The 15,759-nt window shown below is 41.7% G+C and overlaps 1 protein-coding gene across 11 annotated transcripts in view; it reads left to right on the forward strand.

Annotated features, from left to right (window-relative positions):
* PRIM2 (DNA primase subunit 2) overlaps positions 1–15,759 on the forward strand; it is a 290,346-nt gene that overhangs the window by 175,010 nt on the left and 99,577 nt on the right. The gene's annotated exons all lie outside the window — the stretch shown is intronic.

A 15,759-nucleotide genomic window follows, 5' to 3' on the forward strand; every position in this document is an offset into this window, starting at 1 on the left:
TCTTACTGCTTTAATTAGTTTTCAGTGTGAAGCTCTGGTGGCATGCACTCACCTGGCTTTAAGCACGGCTTACCGTGTGAGGTACCTACTCTGCATTGCCTTTTGTGTCTTAGTGAAGGACCTGTTAAAGAGAGGTATCTGCTGTCCTTTCAAGGAAAAGGATGAAGATTTTCAGAGGTCTGCACCGTAAGCAATCCCTCATGGAGCAGGTGATGACATCCACCTCAGCCCCTCCCACCTCAACTGCTCTCCCTATTTCTTGGGCTGCTACAGAGGATTCAGTGATTTCTGACAGACCCTGGACTTGGACTCTCCTCTTTGGAGAAAGAAATGACCTGAAAGGGGACCCATAAAAAAGACTGGAGCTAGTTCAGTTTGAAAAAGGACTCTCCTTCTTTGAAGAAGGACACAGAACATCACTGGAACTCCTCAGTCACTTAAGGTGGAACTGGCAGTTGACCATGTCTCCCCAATATTGTCGCAGGAACATATTGGTACCTTACCATTGATTATGGTACTGTCTCTGGGATGGACATTGAGTCCAATACCAAGGAACATGGTTCTGGCACCGGCATTATTACCACCAATGACCCCACAGGCTTATGAGACAGCAAAGGATTTGCTTTGTCTCTGTACCCTTGTCTCCCCTGGGGTGCTGGAGTCCTTTGTACTAGAGGCACCTCCTCCTGTTCTTGGCTCATCCAAATCTATGGATCTGGTAGAGACACTCTCAACAGCGCCATTGTCGAGTCCAGCTAAGAAACACTGCAAAGATGTGACTTTGATTCAGTTTTCAGGACTGAAGACTATTTGTGGCTTCAGTATTGCCGCAATCCTTATGCTGGGTACTGACTGTGACTTACATTTTTGCACCAACAACAATGTATTTCTTGGTACCAAGTCCCTCCACATCTTGAGGTGCGTTTGCAGTACTAGCTACTATTTTGGCATCAGCACCAATATTGACCTCTTCTCAATGGGCCACAGATAAATCAGAATGCCAAGTGACCATTTCAGGGCTAGCATCCCTATTCCCTACTAACCGTTCGGATGCTGCTTGGGAATTGAGTTCAGATTCTCCCTCCTCTTCACCATCCTTTCTTAGGTGCAGTCGGTCTAGCGAGTCTTTGACCAGCTCCTGAAGGAAAGCATTGGTACCAAGAACAGGACCTTTCATATATCAGAGATAGATCATCCTGGCCTGGTTCCTACTGGTTGCCTATTCCCTGCATGTTTCCTTAGTGGCCTTTTTGTAACTCTTGGTGTATCTCCCACTCTTCCAGGTCTTGATCACTGGCACACTTGAGCAGAAGGTCACCAGGCTGTTCTCATATCTTGGAGGCCCATGGAGATACTGGTCACCCCGAGAAACCAGTTCTGCAGGATGAACCATTGCCAAAGGAGTGCATTCTACTACAAGAGGACACACTGGCCCCTGTTATTTTGTCGTTGCCCTCACCAGTTAATTCCATTGCCTCAGATTCCTCGTCTCCAGTTTTGGAGGATTTTAAATTTTATCGAGACCTACTGAGGAGGGTGTCAGCAGCATTGGGCAGTCAAGCTGAGTTTGTACAAGAGAACATTCTCAAGCTTTTTGGACGTTCTTCAGGTGACAGTCCCTGGGAGGCTAGCTCTCCCTATATATGAGACTGTTTTAGAACTGGCAAAGACCTTGTGGCACATGCCAGCCTCCTTAGTGCTGATAGCCAAGTACACAGACCGAAAATATAATGTCCCGATCAAGGCTTTGAGTGCTTTTATTCCCCTTTGCCCCCAACTTCTTCATGGTCACTGCTGCCAGTGAGAAATCACACCAAAGGAGCATCAGATCAAATCCCAAAGAGAGAGTTCAAGTGCTTGACTTTATTGAGGAGAAAAATGCAGCATGTGCATAGCTAACTGGTGGGTGTTGTTATCCAAATATAACTTTGTAAACTGGGGTGCAATGTCCAAGTTTACTGACAAGCTTCCTGAAGAAAGGGAGTAGGTTTCTTGTAGGGGGTAAGGGAGGAGTTTAGAGCTTTCCTTGCAGAACACCATCTTGTGGCCACATATCGCTCCAGTCAGCACTCTGTCACAGATGCTTCTTCCAGGATAATGACCCCTGCAATAACAATGAGGAAAACCTTGTGATTACAAAACTCCAGCATAGCCCCTAACATCTAACGAACCATAGATGACCTCCCTTTTGATGGTCAATTTTTCTTCTCTGACAAAACTGATGAAACTTTGCACTCATTTAAAAACTCCCATGCTATGCTCTGTTTGTTGAAGGCCTTTATCCCTGCCCCTGAGAGAGAGCAGTACAAGACCCTGCAACAACAATACTCTCAGCAGCCTGAAAACCCTTTGGGGTAGAATGACTTTTAGGAGGAGGCACAAGTCACAGAGAAGGTGGTCCTTTAGCTCCAACTCAAATCAACCAGCCTGCCCTCAGTTGTGGGAAAGCAATATATTTGACATTTCCCTTGAGCATATCAATGCAGTCATCAGCAATCTTTCTGCTATCTCTCATCCTTCTGGGGACAGATTGTTCCACTTCTTCAAAGACTGGGAATCCATAACAACAGACAAGTAGCTCCCAAGCACTATGTGACTGGGATACTATATCCAATTCCTGTCCATCCTCTTCTCCCACCCACTTTCCCTGATCCTTTTCAGGGACCCTCTTCATGAGTCAGTGTTTCTTCAGAAAGTTCAGACTCTGTGTGTCTCATGGTACACTTTCTCCAAGCAGTGTTTGTTAGAGCACTTGCACCCCCACGCCCGCATCACCAAACATTCTAAGTGTGATCCTATATAAGGGGTGCTGTGCCCTCTACTGCCTCAGTTCTTTCCAACCATTGTGTCAGATGGAAGTGAACTGCTCCAGGCTATTTGGATCTGGGTTTTTCTCCATTCTCGTTGTCTTGGTAATTTAGAATAGTTTATAGTTTAATGATAAATATAGTTAAGTTAGTTAGTAGCTCGATTTCGGGTTATGGCTGAACTGAAGACAAAAAAGAAGCTGGGATTCAAAAGACATGTTTCATGCCCAGCTGTCCTCCTGGCATTGGAAGACCATATTAGGTACCCAAAGTGCATGGAAGAGGGCCACTTTCTATCTGAGTGTTCCATCTGCTGGACTTTCAAGCCTAGAGCTTGCAAGGAGAGCAGAGCAGATTGCAGCTGCTTCTCCTTAAGGAGGCATTTGAGGCTAAACTTGTGGGTTCCAGGCACTTGTTGGATCCAAAGTCTAAGAGACCAGTCTTGGGTCCAGTGACTTCCTCCAGCAAGTCAAAGCAGCTTAAAGGTCCAAGGATATCAGGACCTTTGTTTGGTCCGCTTCCCGGATTCTGCTACTCAGATTCAGGGCTTCAAAGACACTGTTGATTGAAAAAGTTACTGCTTGCTATGGAACCAAGAACCTCATTGTCTGCTCTAGCTGTATTCGTTCTGGAAAAGAAGGCAAGGAAGACCAATGTGAGATCTTATACATCAGGTTTGTGAGATCAGTCTGATTCTGACAGGGTCTATGTGTCTCTGAAACTTAGCCGTGTTACAGTTTCAGCTTCAAGGACTTGAGTATTTCATCGGATCCTGTGCCATCCAGGTTTTTGGCTCTGGCTTCAATCTCTGCTTTGGTTCCAGGTCCATCTTTGGATCCAAAGAGGGCTTTTACTTTGGTGGCTGATGTACATCATTTGGCTTCTAAGCGTTCCTCTGCTCTGACTGAGATACAGAGAGCCTGGAGGAAGACACAGGTTTCACCAGTTTCAGAGATCTGTGTTGGCTTCACCTGAAAAAAGGAGAAGAGCAGAGGAGATTTAGTGTTTCTCCTGATTCATCTATACCGCCTCTTCCTAAGACTCCTGCAGGGTCTCCGCAAAGAACTTTCTGTCCATTTATTTTTCTCTCCACTGTCTGGGTCCCATGCTGTCTCAGGCATGCTTCATCCCAGATTTGAGGCCACATCTGTGATTAGAGGAGAAAAGAAAAAGAATAAAGAAACCTTTTTGCTCCCAGTTCTTGCCTCCTTTTTCTCCTCCTCCTGCAATGTTATCAGATTCCAATTGCTGGGGAGATTGGCAGTTCTGGGCTTCATGGCTTTCCTGAGTGTCACCACTACAGGAAATTTTCAGTTGTCCTCCTTATGAATGGAGAGGTGATGTTTCGTCTGTAAAGGATTTGGCAATGATCAAGTCCTTGGATTTGGTTCCACCGGATCCATCTGCATCTCAAACAGTGGTGCCTGATACTCTGTCTGAAAAGGAAATAGCTCCTCTTTTTGAAAACTGATACAGATTATGATCCAGATCTATCAAGTGAGCATGTTGGAGTGGCTGCTTTTTCTTCCCCTTGTGAGGACACTCTGCAGTTCCACAATCTGGTGGATTGCATGGCGTCCATGTTGAACTTATTTACCTTCAGTAGCCATGGAGGAATCCTCTCATCTGATGATCAGCATTTGTGGGGCTATCTTGAAGAGTAGGATGTTATTAATTCTTGCTTAGCTGCACCCTGCTAAGACTGTTTGATCCACTTCTACCTCTTGCCAACCTATTTCCAAGAAGGCAGACAAATTATATCAGATATCCTTGGAAGGTTTTTCATATTTTCACACACACCCTGTATTTAATTTGATGATGATGATGATGATGGCTACTGCCAGTAGCAGGTTGAGATCTGGACAAGCACATTCTACTCCAGCTGCTGGAAAAGGGAAGAAGACTGCTTCCCTAGGGAGAAAGATGTTCTCTTCTTTCTCTCTTGGAATTAAGGTGATTGTGGTGGGGTGGCTGCCCCGCACTGGCAGAAAAGGGATTAAAAGCAGCCCTAGGGAGGCAGCCAATCAGAGAAGTGCTGAAGGGAGCAGCCAAGCAGGACCATATAAAAAGGAAGCTGCAGGACAGAGGAGGTCAGTTAACTGCTGGGACCTCAGGAAGGAAGGACTGTGTTTCTGGAGGGCTCAGAGAACTGCCAGAACCCTGGACAGAGCAGTGCTGCAAACACTGGGGAAGCTAGAGAGAGCTCCTGGCTGGCTGCTAGGGCCTGCGGGCTAAGACCCTGAGGTAAGTGAAGAAGAGGGTGCTGGAGCTGCATGGGAAGCAGCCCTGGGATAATGGACTGCAGTTGCCACTGAGGGAAGTGGCTGGATAGAGATTGCAGGTCCCCCAGAAGGGGGGAAACACAGAGTATGGCACTGCCGGAGGGCAGCGTCACTGAAGAGGACGCCATAGTGCTGGGAGTGGCACAGGTCCTGGAATGAAAGTGACGGCAGTGAGGCACCACCTGAAGAAGGCGTACTACCATACAGAGCTAATTTCCAAAACAACCAATAGGAGGCGCCACAGTGGTGAGTGAACCCCATCACAGTGACAAATTATCAAGCTGTTATGGCCCGGCATCAATTCCACTTATGGAAAAGATGGGAATGTTTGTGCAGTATCTGGCAGATGACAAAAGGAAAATGTGATTCTATTGGAGGGTCAAAATGCGGCAAAGCACGCTCCCAGGGCTTTGTTTGATGCCTCGGACTCTTCTGCCAGACCACTGGCTCTTGCCGTTCAGCTGAGGAGATGTGTGATCAGGGTCCCAGGGAGCCACAGTGAGGTTACTTAATTAGGGCAAACTGCAAAGAATGGGGCAGACAATCCCCAAATCTTGTGGTCATTCCAGTACTTAGATCCACCAAGCTAGCCTCAAAACTGTTTCTGCAATATCTTACTTGTTACCCAGAAGCCAAAACACAGTTCCCTTAAAGCAAGAAAAAGATGGATGAGTTGCTGGAAAAGTTGAAGGAGACAAGATCGACGGCCTGCTCTTCGGGCCTGACTTTTATTCTCTGAAGTCACACTCAAATAGAAACGACAATTGGCTTTGTACTTTGGATGTAAGGTGAACTTTGGCCTTCTGTCTGGCTAGGACTGGGCCCTTCAGGTTATCTTCTCAGCTCTCTGTCTTTTATGCTGACAGAAAGAATGCTGACAATTTCTGTGCAAACAGTTTCCAGATGGATTACTTCCAGCATTACAATGGTGAACAAGGTAGCAAACACCACTCCTCCATAGAGACTTTCAGCCCATTCAACAAGGGCTCAAACTACCTCAGTGGCATTTTTGAGGGACATTCCCATATTGACATTTGTAGGGCTGCTACTTTGTCCTCTGCCATGTAACTCAATATTAAGCCATCACATCTGTTTCAAGATCTGATTCAGTTTTTGAAAAAGTGATTCTTCAGTCTCTCATTAGGTGGACTCTGAGCCTAATTGCTTGTGAGTCACCTGAGTGGTATACAGATGTGTAACCACGCAAAGAAGAAAAACTTTTCTCCATTGTAACTGTTGTTCTTTGAGATATCGCTCACATGAGTATTCCACAACCCATCCTTTGTACTCTCTGCACTGGAATCTTGAGCCACAAATTCTGGTGTGAAAGAACTGAGGGGGGTTGGGAGCCACTGCCCTCATAGCCATGGAAGGAGCCATGAGAAAGCAGAGGGTATGAGCGCTGCCCCTATTGGTACTGCTACAGAAAGCACTCTGGCATGCTGGGTGCACATATGCCTGAATGAAGTATGCATGTGGTTCATATCTTGATGAACAACTGTTACAGATACAAGTGAATAATTGTTCTGGTGTGATGTTATTTTTTCTCTTTTTTTTCATTAAAACATTTTTGTAGGATCATCAAAAATGCCCATCATGAATATAACTTTATTCCCACTGAACTCAATGGTAAAACTACCATTGACTTTAGTGGGAATTTAGTTACACACTTAGTGCTTTTGAAAATTCCATCCTCTGTGTGAGGAATTATTGGAAAATTTATCTGTTTTCACTGCTGACAATTTTTTCCACAATTTTTATGCACAGGAATAGTATCCCTAGCCTCTGTTTGCCAGAAGCTGGAAATAGGTGACAGGGGATGGATCACTTGATGATTGATTACCTGTTCTGTTCATTCCCTCTAAAACACCTGGCATTGGCCACTGTCGGAAGACAGGATACTGGGCTAGATGGACCTTTGGTCTGATTCAATATGGCCATTCTTATGTTCTTATAAAAATAAGTGTTTTGTGCCATAATATTCAGAGCCATTATCGGCCTCCAGGTTTTCTTTTGGTAATGTGTAAAAGGGAAAGACTTCAAAAACCAAAGGGTCAGCTTTTTAAAATTAGTTGCCGAAACAAGCTACTGAACACTTAGAGCTCCTTCATTTGTTATGCAAATGGACAAACCAGCAAATTTTTTGGTTTTCTCTATATGTTTGCACATTAAATTGTTGGCTTTGCATATGCAGTTTAAAAATAAACTTATCCCAATGAATGAGGGACCATGCCAGAGCTAAGAACATTCCCAATATGATATAGAAGTGTATAAGTAAAACTGTAAAGAAACATTGTCACAGCCATTGAAACCACAAAATATCACATATTTTCTAGTCCCTAAAAAAGCAAAACAAGTTATAGTATAAAACTGGATTTTAGAACTTGAGAATCAGGCTTTGGCAGGGAATAGACAGATGGGTCTAACAGGTGTTTTCCATCATTTATTTCTATGAATCGTGATTCATTTTTTAGTTCATCTTGCTCACAAAAATGAAAGGTATTTTAGTTGTAGGCTTCCCTCTTCCTTTATCGTATGAAGTTACTTACAGCAATATTTTATTTTTGGCATATGTCAGACAAATAAAGCTTTATCAGGGGAGCATAAGCTTAGAAATTATCTGAAAAGAATGTACAATTGAAAGTTACACAGCATTGATTGGTTGCTAATGCATTGTGTGTTCGATGGCAACTGTTCATATCTGCTTGTGAATTTTAAATTAGCCAGCCTTCACTTTCAGCACAAATTATTTTTGCTGAAGTTTACATCTATAGAGTTATTTTTTAAACAATTCCTTATTTTAATGCATGGCCCTGTATTTTAATGTGCATGGAATTCATTTTGTAATGAGACCATTGTGTACTAAATACTTACTTTATCTACAGCTGAGATGCTTTTTCTTCCCTATTCTACTTTACTGGTGCTTTTTAATGCTGATTGTACAGTAGTGAAATAAGAAATCATTTTAGTTAAAATGTATTTTATTTTGTATGATGTAGGACTGTCTCTTAGAGGTTTATGCACTAAACATTTGCAACACTCACAATTGGCTACAATAAATCTTTAAATGGCTAACATTCTAAGCTACAGTTTTAATGAGAAAAATTGCTGAGCCAACAGGATTGAAGAGGAAGTCATCTTTACATACTATGCTATCATTCTAATATGACCTTACATAACCTGAAGCTTTGCATGTGACTAAACATGTAGATGTTAAATAGAAGTCAAATTTTTGACTCCCAAATTAACTTAACTTTACATTTAGCTTTCTGTGTTCAGTGTGAACACATGGTTTCTTGAAGTTCTTCTATTGTAAATACTTTGTTCGATGGGGCTAATAAAAGCAAAACAAACAAAAACAAAGTTGGTATTGAATTGTGTTGGGCAGTCCCAACAAACCAATACGTTACTGTACACTTAATCTGAACATGTGCAGACATGGATAAAGAATCCTTTTATTCAAAAGTTTGTAACAGCACATCTTTCCTCTGGGGAAAAAAAAATACTTCCTTACATCTTTCCTCATGAATTCCTTTCCCTCTGCTCCATCCAATCAGGATCTCTTCATAGGTTCACATAGGTAAAACGGTGCTCTTAAACCCTTCCAATTCTCCCTGCCACATCCTTTCTCATTCACTGGACAACCTCACCATTCTGCCTGTCACTCAGGCCTGTTACCATGGCATCATAGACCACTCAGGGCCTCTCACTAGGTCCGCACATCCAGGCTCCGTCTAAACTGTGCAGATTCTTTCTGCATAATATCTCCAAGATATGGCCTTTGGTATCTATATGCACAACTAAAACTCTCATCCAGACCCTGATCATCACACATCTCAATCACTGCATCATCCTTTTCTCTGGCCTTGACAAATGCAAACTTGTCTTGCTCATATCCATTCAGTATGCTACTGCAAAGATGATTTTCCTAGCCAGCTTCTTTGACCACCCTTCTCTTTACATTTCTCCACTGGCTCCCCTTTTTTTGCTGCTTAAAAGTGAAGACAAGTAACTTATGTTTGATGGCCTTTCATGGCCTGTCTCTATCCTACTTAACATTTCTCATTCACTTTTGAAATGTCAATTCTCACTGCTGATCAGCCCATGAGCCAGCCTCCATCACTCACTTGTTAAATTTTCAAACAAGCACCTTCTTGCTTTCTCCCATGTAGCCCCTCACAAGTGGGAGGAGTTGCCTGTAAACATCTGCAAAATGAACTCATTACCCTCCTTCAAATTCCTTCTCAAAACTCTTGTTTTCCATGATGCCTACAATAATTAGGCTACTAATGTGCTAAGGCCACAGCCTATCATGCTGATGAGTGCTGTCTCACTGATTGCTTGTACTTTTCTATTATTCTGTCAGTATCCATCTGTTGTACGGCACCTAGCACAATGGGGTCCTGATCCAAATCTGGATTTGTAAGCACTAAGGTATACTACTACGACTAATAACAAATCCTATAGGTAGATTTGCATGGAGTCTCTTTAACTTCAGTGGGGTTCCGCATGGGTAGCTGGAGTGCGCCAGATGATCTTTGCTGGGTTCAGAAGGGCTTTGTTGACAGGCAAAGCTATGCAGGCAGATGAGGGTGAATGGAGGATATCAAGCATATGATTAGGCTCTTTAGCCTCCTTGAGAGAGATCCACAAGGAGACTGCAGTTCTCTTGACTAGATCCTGGAAGTGCTTAACTTCATCTGCCAAAAATGGAGGCGGAGGCAGGACAGCTTCATCCAAAGACAAAATATTGGCCGTGAGTGAGACTTCTTCATCGGCTCTAGCTTCCTGCTCCTCGAAGGATTCCTCTTGAGGGTCAGGTCTCCTGGGTGGAGCAGGTGATGCAGGTTGCCCTTCTCTATGGTGCTCGACGTTATGGAAAATTGTTGGAGATAAGCCACCCAAAGGTCCCCATATGGCAAAGGTCATGGTGGACAATATATTGTGCATGCATACGTCAATTGTCAGGGAGGAGCCAGATCCTCCTCTCTCTGCACTGAGGCTGTCAAGCTTTGGAATTTCTTCCAAGAACATGAGTGGGAAATAGACCCCAGCATATTACACTACGTATTCAGTCAATGCAGGACAGCTCAGATAGACTTGTTCGCCACAGAGTTAACAAAAAATGTATCCTCTTCTGCTTCTGGGGTGGTCTGTCTCACCAATGGATGTATACAACAAAACATTAAAAAAAATTAATTTAACTGAGAGCAGGATCACATTCACTGTAGCCGTTATAAATAGCAATGATACTGTTTGGGCCAACCACCACTTAAAAGTGATTTAAGCTACACTATGCAACAATAGTTACTCCTATTTATATTACTTTAAGAGTTGTCCCCGTCGAACCTAGTGAAGCGGGCTTTAAACTAGGTTTGACGGGGACAGGTGAGCAAAGCCCACAGGTAAGTGGGGAACATAGAGACCTGGGAGATGGGTTGGAAACGAGAGGGAGTGTGGGCTATATTGGCAGAGAGAAAGGAGGGTCAGGACAAAACTGGGAGGAAAGATCAAACCAGTATCTTAGATGCCTATATACAAATGCGAGAAGTATGGGTAATAAGCAGGAAGAACTGGAAGTGCTAATAAATAAATACAACTATGACATTGTTGGCATCACTGAAACTTGGTGGGATAATACACATGATTGGAATGTTGGTGTGGATGGATACAGCTTGCTCAGGAAGGATAGACAGGGGGAAAGGGAAGAGGTGTTGCTTTGTATATTAAAAATGTACACACTTGGACTGAGATAGAGATGGACATAGGAGATGGAAGTGTTGAGAGTCTCTGGGTTAGGCTAAAAGAGGTAAAAAACAAGGACGATGTCATGCTAGGAGTCTACTACAGGCCACCTAACCAGGTGGATGAAGCTTTTTTTAAACAACTAACAAAATCATCCAAAGCCCAAGATTTGGTGGTGATGGGGGACTTCAACTATCCGGATATATGTTGGGAAAATAACACAGCGGGGCACAGACTATCCAACAAATTCTTGGACTGCATTGCAGACAACTTTTTATTTCAGAAGGTTGAAAAAGCTACTAGGGGGGGAAGCTGTTCTGGACTTGATATTAACAAATAGGGAGGAACTCGTTGAGAATTTGAAAGTAGAAGGCAGCTTGGGTGAAAGTGATCATGAAATCATATAGTTTGCAATTCTAAGGAAGGGTAGAAGGGAGAACAGCAAAATAGAGACAATGGATTTCAGGAAGGCAGATTTTGGTAAGCTCAGAGAGCTGATAGGTAAGGTCCCATGGGAATCAAGACTGAGGGGAAAAACAACTGAGGAGAGTTGGCAGTTTTTCAAAGGGACACTATTAAGGGCCCAAAAGCAAGCTATTCCGCCGGTTAGGAAAGATAGAAAATGTGGCAAAAGACCGCCTTGGCTTAACCACGAGATCTTGCATGATCTAAAAAATAAAAAGGAGTCATATAAAAAATGGAAACTAGGACAGATTACAAAGGATGAATATAGGCAAACAACACAGGAATGCAGGGGCAAGATTAGAAAGGCAAAGGCACAAAATGAGCTCAAACTAGCTACGGGAATAAAGGGAAACAAGAAAACTTTTTATCAATACATTAGAAGCAAGAGGAAGACCAAAGACAGGGTAGGCCCACTGCTTAGTGAAGAGGGAGAAACTGTAACAGGAAACTTGGAAATGGCAGAGATGCTTAATGACTTCTTTGTTTCGGTCTTCACTGAGAAGTCTGAAGGAATGCCTAACATAGTGAATGCTAATGGGAAGGGGGTAGGTTTAGCAGATAAAATAAAAAAAGAACAAGTTAAAAATCACATAGAAAAGTTAGATGCCTGCAAGTCACCAGGGCCTGATGAAATGCATCCTAGAATACTCAAGGAGCTAATAGAGGAGGTATCTGAGCCTCTAGCTATTATCTTTGGAAAATCATGGGAGACGGGAGAGATTCCAGAAGACTGGAAAAGGGCAAATATAGTGCCCATCTATAAAAAGGGAAATAAAAACAACCCAGGAAACTACAGACCAGTTAGTTTAACTTCTGTGCCAGGGAAGATAATGGAGCAAGTAATTAAGGAAATCATCTGCAAACACTTGGAAGGTGGTATGGTGATAGGGAACAGCCAGCATGGATTTGTAAAGAACAAATCAGGTCAAACCAATCTGATAGCTTTCTTCGATAGGATAACGAGTCTTGTGGATAAGGGAGAAGCTGTGGATGTGGTATACCTAGACTTTAGTAAGGCATTTGATACAGTCTCGCATGATATTCTTATCGATAAACTAGGCAAATGCAATTTAGATGGGGCTACTATAAGGTGGGTGCATAACTGGCTGGATAACCGTACTCAGAGAGTTGTTATTAATGGTTCCCAATCCTGCTGGAAAGGCATAACGAGTGGGGTTCCGCAGGGGTCTGTTTTGGGACTGGCTCTGTTCAATATCTTCATTAACGACTTAGGTATTGGCATAGAAAGTACGCTTATTAAGTTTGCGGATGATACCAAACTGGGAGGGATTGCAACTGCTTTGGAGGACAGGGTCATAATTCAAAATAATCTGGACAAATTGGAGAAATGGTCTGAGTTAAACAGGATGAAGTTTAACAAAGACAAATGCAAAGTGCTCCACTTAGGAAGGAAAAATCAGTTTCACACATACAGACTGGGAAGAGACGGTCTAGGAAGGAGTACGGCAGAAAGGGATCTAGGGGTTATAGTGGACCACAAGCTAAATATGAGTCAACAGTGTGATGCTGTTGCAAAAAAAGCAAACGTGATTCTGGGATGTATTAACAAGTGTGTTGTGAGCAAGACACAAGAAGTCATTCATCCACTCTACTCTGCTCTGGTTAGGCCTCAGCTGGAGTATTGTGTCCAGTTCTGGGCACCGCATTTCAAGAAAGATGTGGAGAAATTGGAAAGGGTCCAGAGAAGAGCAACAAGAATGATTAAAGGTCTTGAGAACATGACCTGTGAAGGAAGGTATCTAAAAGGGTGTCATAAGGAGGAGGGAGAAAACTTGTTCACCTTAGCCTCTAAGGATAGAACAAGAAGCAATGGGCTTAAACTGCAGCAAGGGAGGTCTAGGTTGGACATTAAGAAAAAGTTCCTAACTGTCCGGGTGGTTAAACACTGGAATAAATTGCCTAGGGAGGTTGTGAAATCTCCATCTCTGGAGATATTTAAGAGTAGGTTAAATGTCTATCAGGGATGGTCTAGACAGTATTTGGTCCTGCCATGCAGGCATGGGACTGGACTCAATGACCTCTCGAGGTCCCTTCCAGTCCTAGAATCTATGAATCTATGAATATCAGGAAAATACAGAGAAATGAACATTATATGATTCATTTTTCTTTTTTAAATAACCTACAGAAATTGGAACACAACTGTGTGACTTGGATTATTGCTGCAGGCACCCAGTACTTTCAAAAAATTAGGAAAAAAACAACAACTGATTGAGTTGCAATCAAAGATTTTGAGTGCAATGTGCAGATCAAATCTAATATCTGTATATTTAATACAGTGTGTAAAAAGATGAAAAATGTATTCGCAAAAAAGTAAGGTGGTCCTGCTAGAAATCCAATTAAATTAAATCAACTCAGTATTTGAGCAAAACAAGCTGAGAGGAGTGCATAATTAATTGCTTCCTTGCTGGGCTAGGAATAACACTGCCTTACACACTCGTCCCAATCTACACAGCAAATACCCAATGGAAATAAAGAAATGTAAACCTCAAGGCTAATGCGTTCAAACTAGGGCTGTCAAGCGATTAATTTTTTTAATCACGATTAATCACGTGATTAAAAAAGTTAATTGCGATTAATCGCACGATTAAACAATAATAGAATACCATTTATTTAAATATTTTTGGATGTTTTCTACATTTTCAAATATATTGATTTTAATTACAACACAGCATGCAAAGTGTACTGTATTTATTTTTGATTACAAATATTTGCACTTTAAAAAACAAAAGAAATAGTATTTTTCAATTCACCTACTACGAGTACTGTAGTGCAATCTCTTTATCATGAAAGTTGAACTTACAAATGTGGAATTATGTACAATAAAAACCTGCATTTAAAAATAAAACAATGTAAAACTTTGGAACCTACAAGTCCGTGTTCAGGCAATCGCTCAGACAAACAAGTTTGTTTACATTTGCAGAAGATAATGCTGCCCGCTTCTTGTTTACAGTGTCAAAAGTGGGACCATATGGTCCAGCTGCCTTAGGCCCCCAAAGCAGTCTCACCAGTAGTTTTCTTGTAACTTTACTGGTACAGGGTTATTCCTGGGTCACCTACTTATGTCAACCCTTCTTTAGGCTTAAAGCCTAATGTGGCTAAGGTAACATCTTACAGGCCTCAGCCCGTAGGCCTTGCTTTATAGCCTTACTTTGTTTATATGCCAAATACACACTCTTCACTCATAAATATTTGTCAACCTTATACCCCTGTAATACTATCCTACTTATTTCTATACCTATACCTACAACTTAAATCTGTTTATCACACATTGATTACATATGAATTAACCACAACAATAGATAACACAATAAAATGATTATATAAGGTGATTAGCTACAGCCTTCAAATGCCTCTGTATCATTTTCTGCCTAAAAAAAATGATGACACTGCTGGTGTGCTGAGATTACTGGCTATTGTACGGACCAATATTGTCTCATTGTTTCCTTGTACTCCTCCATCGGTCTGTTTTTTATCCATCTGTTGTCTCTTGTCTTATACTTAGATTATAAGATCTTTGGGGCAGGGACTGGTTTTTTGTTTTGTGATTGTACAGCACCTAGGACAGTAGAGTTCTGGTCTATGACTAAAGCTCTAAACACTACAGTAATACAAATAATTGATGACAATAGTAAAATACCACTCAACCAGTTTTCGTTGTCTATCTGTTGTCTGGGAATAGAGAGTAGGTTTTCCAAAAATGACAGTAACCCCAAGAAGTTTGACCAATTCTCTAGTGTCTGCCAAAAAGAAGACTAAAGAAGTAAACAAGGGTTTGTTTTAACTGTGATTTAAACATAAAGAGTACATTGTACTACAGTAAAGTCATCTCTCAATTGCATGTTTTATACAAAATAAAATATTGCAAGTACCCGAGAATAAATAGTAACATCCAACATTGTCTCTTAGCCATATCCATTCTCTTTGGAGTTAATCACTGAGTGCTTGATGATATTTACAGCACTAATTTTTGTCAGAAGTTGTCTCTCTGAACCAGCATTCCACAAAATGTTTTATTCTTATGCAATATTTGCAGATTCATTGAGTTTAAATCCGATGCTTGCAAATTAAGTTCAACAAAACTTTACACAAATTCTACTTCTTTTCTTACTTTTCTGTCTCACAGCTGGAAAAAATCTTGTTTTCAAAGATAAAAAATTACTGAATGCATGTAGAATCCTCACCTTAACTCTCAGTTTTTCTAAATACACAATCATGGTTTTAATAGATTGGTTCCTAGTGGGTATTCTGTAACATCTCTCAGTACAAATGTTCTCATCTTTCTCTGTTAAATTCAAAACTGCATACAATCATTCTCTCAATAGCCCCCAAAAGATTTGTCTTTAAGTGTCCAATGGAGTGCCAAAAATCCTTACATTCCTAGTGAAGCCTGGATTTTTAAAAATATTTTTCTAGTTCTGTCATGTAACTTAGTGTTTTTA

The sequence above is a fragment of the Chrysemys picta genome, chromosome 3 (assembly GCF_011386835.1).
Source record: "Chrysemys picta bellii isolate R12L10 chromosome 3, ASM1138683v2, whole genome shotgun sequence".
Classification (NCBI taxonomy): Eukaryota; Metazoa; Chordata; order Testudines; family Emydidae; genus Chrysemys; species Chrysemys picta.